Consider the following 6,000-nt stretch of genomic DNA (forward strand, 5'->3'; position numbering starts at 1 on the left):
AGAGGGAGGTACTCCCTGACAGAGAGCACTCTGAATCCCGATTGTGGTCAATTCCCTGGACTTACTGCCAGGACCCTCAATTGCCGGGTGCCTCCGTGATCTAGGGAGAACTATGCCCTAATGACTTGGAGAGATGGCTTGTTGCTTGCTACACATGCAGTGTGTTTGCCACGTAAGCTGCTGGCACATGGAGCAGGTGTGAGACTGACAGTGCTGTGAAACAGCACCTGCTTTTGCATCCAGTGCTCTCAAAACCAATATATTTGCCGTTCAATTTCAATCGAGCTGTAGAAGCAAACAGATAAATAGAGAGCTGGATTTTGTCTCAATACACTTCATGCTTCATGTTTAAGATAATTTAAAAATATAAACTTTATGTGTTTGATGTAGTTCTGTGGATAGCACTTCTCTGCAGTAGATGTGTTTTCAAACTGAGAATGCTACATAGTTAGAAGAGTTTTATTTCTGATTTGACAATTAAACAGTGCCTCTTTGCCCTATTGGCTAAACTTAAAAGATCTCATTTTGCACATTCTCCTCGTGTCTGCGTGGGTTTCCTTCGGGTGCTCCGGTTTCCTCCCACAGTCAAAAATTGTGCAGGTTAGGTGAGTTGCCCATAGTGTTAGGTAAAGGGGTAAATGGGTCTGGGTGGGTTGTGCTTTGGTGGTCGGTGTGGACTTGTTGGGCCGAAGGGCCTGTTTCCACACTGTAGGTAATCTAATCTAATCTAATTATTTCCTCCAGAAAAACTGTGAATGCTGCATTAAAATCCTTAAAAATCTATAATGGGATCTGCAAGCTCTCCCAAGCTTGGCTCAGGTTGTAGCAATTCTGTGCTTGAATATTGCCAAGAGAAACTTGTATCCACCAACAGGCCAATATTCCAGCCTCTACATCGTGTAAAGAGAGAATCTGGAAGATGTTGAACTACTGCTACACCTCTGATGAGGAAGACCAATGGTGATAATGACTGCTTTGTACTTTAGGAGTTTTTGTTGTGTTGGTTGTCAAACACTTGCTGATCTGCTATGCCCACTCAATCCTTCTATAGATTATAGCAGCAAGTGTTTGACAACCAACACAACTAAAACTCCTAAAGTACAAAGCAGTCATTATCACCATTGTCCTGTAAAGCAGTGAGACCTGGACTAAGCATCAGCGACATAGTTAACGTCTGGAACCTCCGAATTAAAGTGGGAAGACGTCTGAACAAATGCAAATATCCTTCTTGAAGCCAATTCCACAGCCACTCAAGCAAAGCACCCACAAAATCAACTGTGATCAACTGGACACTGTGACTGACAGCCAAAAGACCATTTCCCTCACCAGGGTGTGTTGTCTCGACTCTTAAACATCCACCATTCCAGATAAGGACAATGAAAATGGGTCAAAGACAATTTGGAAGTTTTCCTTGAAGTCGGGTAGTACTGGCATGAGTGAATTGGGAGCAGTTTGTCACCAATCGTTCACAATGACAGCAACTGGCCTATCAAGATGCGTTGTGGTTTGAGTCCAAAAGCCTTCCTGGTGCAGCAGGGCGTGATAGGGAAGAAAAGGAAGTGATTCCTCTCCCCATCCCACTGCCTTGCGGGACATTCTGCTGAAAGTGTTCAAGGTTCACCTGCTCCGGAATCGACCTGGTCGGTCATACAAAGATCCACAGCAGAAGCTTGCAATGCTCAGCAGACAACATTCTGAAATTGAGATGCTGCCAATGGTTTGACGAGTCCCAGGTCTGTTCGTCTAATCTGTTTGAATACCAGCATTCAGGGTGAGAGCCCTTTGTTGTCTTGTTGCCCCTTTAACTGGTTTGCAGCACACCGAGTTAACTAGGGTCATTATCTCCAACGTATGGAAAACTAAGGGATGTTCCTGTGACAGTGATTGTCACAATATGGTAATGCTCTAACCTAGGCTGGTACATATGAGAGCATTCAGTCCCATTAGCCCACTCCAGTAGAGATAAAAATAGAATTTTAAATTCTTAGTCTTATGTATTCCTGCAGGATAAAACAGACATGTCTGCAGCAGATGGTTTTCTGCAGGAAGGGGAAAGATGGTAACCACCCCAACTCCAGCATCCGGTTATACCCTCTTGTTAAGTCTGCCCTTGTTTGAAATTCCCTCAATAACTTAAAATGCAATATTCCATTGGCTTGACACAGAACTTTGTCAGACATTTACTGAAGTGAGATCCACAAATTTTCTGTAGCAGTCCTCCTTTTAAAAAACAACACATTTTGGAATTAAAATTACTTCAGGTCTGTGATTCATCATCATAACATGTTCCATCTGATACTAAATCTCAGATCAGGAAAACCTGAGACTCATTTTGTAGTGTTTGGTGAGCTGACTTGTGCAATTCACTTTGTCTCATCCTAAACATCCGTGCATCCCCCTCATTACATTTGCCTGACTATGTTCCAAACCTAGAATTCTCTCCCTAACCCTTTCATCTCTACATCTCAGTAGCTCTTCTCCTTACAACACATCTCTTCAGCCAACCTTGGAATACCCCTCACAATTTCTCCTGTTGTCCCCCATTCATTCTCCTCATGCCTCTATCAATTGGTTCAGAATGTTTCTTCCTATGTTATTGGTGCTTTAGTTGTTGCTGGTATTAATCTTGACAAGCAGTTAGTTTCATAACCACTAAACTAAGGAGGGTCACCACGTGAGAGCAAGATTTGATTGGAGGTTAACAATGTGCCAAAATAGACTCACATCAAGGATGGTCTATTTTGAGATCAGATTCCCTACAGCGTGGAAACAGGCCATTTGGCCCAACCAGTCCACACCAATCCTCTGAAGAGCAACCCACCCAGACCCATTCCCCCTGATTAATACACCTAACTCTATGGGTAATTTAACATGTCCAATTCGTCTAAAATGCACATCTTTGGACTGTGGGAGGAAACCCACACAGACACAGGGAGAATGTACAAACTCCACACAGACAGTCACCCAAGGCTGGAATTGAACCCAGGTCTCTGGCACTGTGAGGTAGCAGTGCTAACCACTGAGCCACCATGCCACCTGGTGTTTTATGTTCTGGAGAGTAACTGGTGTCGACGGAATAAACCTAGTGGCTTCGGGACAAATCTTCAATTCATATTATTAATTTGTAATTGTGTTTGACGACACAAAAGCTGAGGATTTAAAATTGGGGATTTAACAATGGATGCATTGTCCATACAATTTTAGAGTTTTGGAAGAACAACAGGAGCTGGCCAGGTGGACTAGAATATTTCTGACAAGTGTGTGAGGGTTTAAGTAACGAGTCAGCATTGCGGTGACATGTGTGAGATGAGTTGGCACTTCTGTGCATTGTGTCCATCTCTCCTGGAGAATGATTCCCTGAGCAACATTCACAAAACACCAAACACAAGGAGCTGACCTCGAGGTTTCCTTACGATAATTGAAACATTTGGGGCAAGGTGAAGAGGGAAATATCAGCGGCACAAAGGAAGACTGCCATATAGTGTATCACTGCATCATTCAGCATTCTCAATGGCATTAGCTAATACAAGGCATAAAGACACTTGGGACAATAAAATTAAGAGGAAAGGAATTATGTGCAGTGTCAGGCTTCTTATTACCCTATCCCCTGCCTCATGCTCTGCACTGAGCTTTTAATATACAGAGAACAAATATAAGAAGCTCAACTCAGAATCTAACTTATTGCTCATTTGTTGAAAGTGGTATCTGACAGTTTTAATACTTAGATACCTGTTTACATAATAAGCTTATTGGTAATTTAATTTATAAGAAGAAAACTATTTGATTTTTGCGATATTTAAATTTATTAAAAATTGCAAGATTTATGGTAAAATATCTTTGGGGAACAGGGATTATTTATTCAGAGGTTTCCATCAGGATATTAGATGAATGGACTTGAGGAAATATTTGAAGTAACTTACATTTAGGGAGCACCTCCTTATGTTCCCACTATCCATAAGCATTTTATCTTGAATCTGCAAGTGTAAACTGTTTGTTATTACGTAGGTGCATTTATAATATTACACATTGCAAATTAGATAAATGACCGATTAACCAGACTCTGGTGGTGTTAATTCAGGACACAGTACTTGCTCTTCTCTGAATAATACCATGGGATCTTGGAAATGTAAGAAAATCATTTACTAATTTAGTGCCTTATCAGAAAGAAGGTGGGCTGAATTTTAGTTTTGGGAGCACAGGATTTGGAAACCGAGACTGTTTCCAGTCCCTGAACTCAACCTGGTGACGAAGCAATCATTCATTGGGATTCTAATGGGGTCAAACCTTTGTCATGGAAGCAGATGCCCTATTCAGTTCAGAGTGATGGACAGGTTCCTGGACTAAGATCAGAGGCCTTGCAGCTCCAGAGATTCAGCTGGGAAAAAGAAACAGCGTGGGTTGAATCTTATGTGTTTTTGGCTAAATGTCAGATTTACTGAGTTTCATGGAAAGTTTCTCTTAATAAGCCCAAGAGAAATTTCTCACCACATCTTACAAAACTTGACTCAGTAACAACCTGCCCCAGCCCTATGGCACTCTTCCTTTCTGGTTCTAACCCTATTCCACTATTTGCTACACTTGGAAATCTCACTGGGATATCCTGAAATTGATAGTCTCTCTGACAGTGCAAGGCTCCAGCACTGTACAGAAGAACATGCTCAGCCTAGGTGTTCATAGAGGGATTGGGGCTTAATTAAAAATACTTCTACCTGTAAAACATAAAACAATAAAGCAGATTATACCCATTGTCTATAAAGGGGACTGATTCACAAATATCTTGTTCTGCATGTTGTTTTGCTGCTTTCTAAGTAGACCAGTTGGGGCAAGAAGTAACCTCTGCAGGCATGTGATTGTGAACAAATGAAGAAAATGCTTGGCATATCTGACAGAAGTTCTGTACATATTGCTTGATGCATTTTTACTCTGAAGAATACTCCTGTGTGTTGTGTAAGGGCTTTAGGACACTGGAGTAACCTTGTGATGATGTCACAGAGTTGCACCTCACAATGTGTGCAAATGCTAAGAGACCAAGCACGCAGCTCTGTGGTCCAATATTTGAGCTGGGTGTCTGTTCATTCCTACTGCAGCCTCTCAATTCTAGTTGCTGGTGCACTCTGACTTCACCAGGTACTCGCTGTGGTTTGGTTGATGATATTTCGTGATATCTGGCTTGTTTGCTACATTTGATAAGGTAGGAAGCTGAATATTAATGGTATGATTTGGGTCATCAACAAGCCTTTTAACAAGCAATAATCTCCATTAATTGGCAACATGCTGCTGCCTAGCAAGAAACTTGTCACACTCACTGTCGAAAGCATAAAATATGGCTTCTTGTCTGATTCTGCCATAAGTCTTGCCATGGCCCACATTACACAAAATCTCAGGTCACTGCCTGTTTCTTCCTTCCCCACCCAAAGGGTGGGTTTGGGATCCAGAAAGCCACATGGCTTCTGTTTCCCAGCCCCAAGGAGGACATTACATGCACTTGTTTCTTTTTCCCCTTTTCATCCTCCATGTTCACTTTTTCTTTGTTCTTCACTATCAATTTATTTTTCATTTCCTCTGCTCCTTGATAGAGCAACTCGCTTGCTGAGTCTCAAAGGTCACTGGGTGTATTCCTCATCCAACAAGCTGACAGCTGAGATTTTCATCATGCTGTGATTTACAGATAGGATTGGGTGAAATCTGTCAGGCCCATGCTGGAACTTCAGAAGGGTGGGAAAGGGATGATTTGGACACGCAGGTGTTGGACTGGGGTGTATAAAGTTAAAAATCACACAACACCAGGTTATAGTCCAACAGGTTTATTTGGAAGCACTAGCTTTCAGAGCGCTGCTCCTTCATCAGGTGGTTGTGGAGTATAAGATCGTAAGACACAGAATTTATAGCAAAAGTTTACAGTGTGATGTAACTGGAATTATCAATTGAAAAAGAATTGTTTGTTAAGTCTGTCGTCTTTTAGAATGAACATGTTGGTTTCAGTTCTTTCATATGTAAATC

This window comes from Chiloscyllium plagiosum, chromosome 31 (genome assembly GCF_004010195.1).
Source record: "Chiloscyllium plagiosum isolate BGI_BamShark_2017 chromosome 31, ASM401019v2, whole genome shotgun sequence".
In the NCBI taxonomy this organism is placed as follows: Eukaryota; Metazoa; Chordata; class Chondrichthyes; order Orectolobiformes; family Hemiscylliidae; genus Chiloscyllium; species Chiloscyllium plagiosum.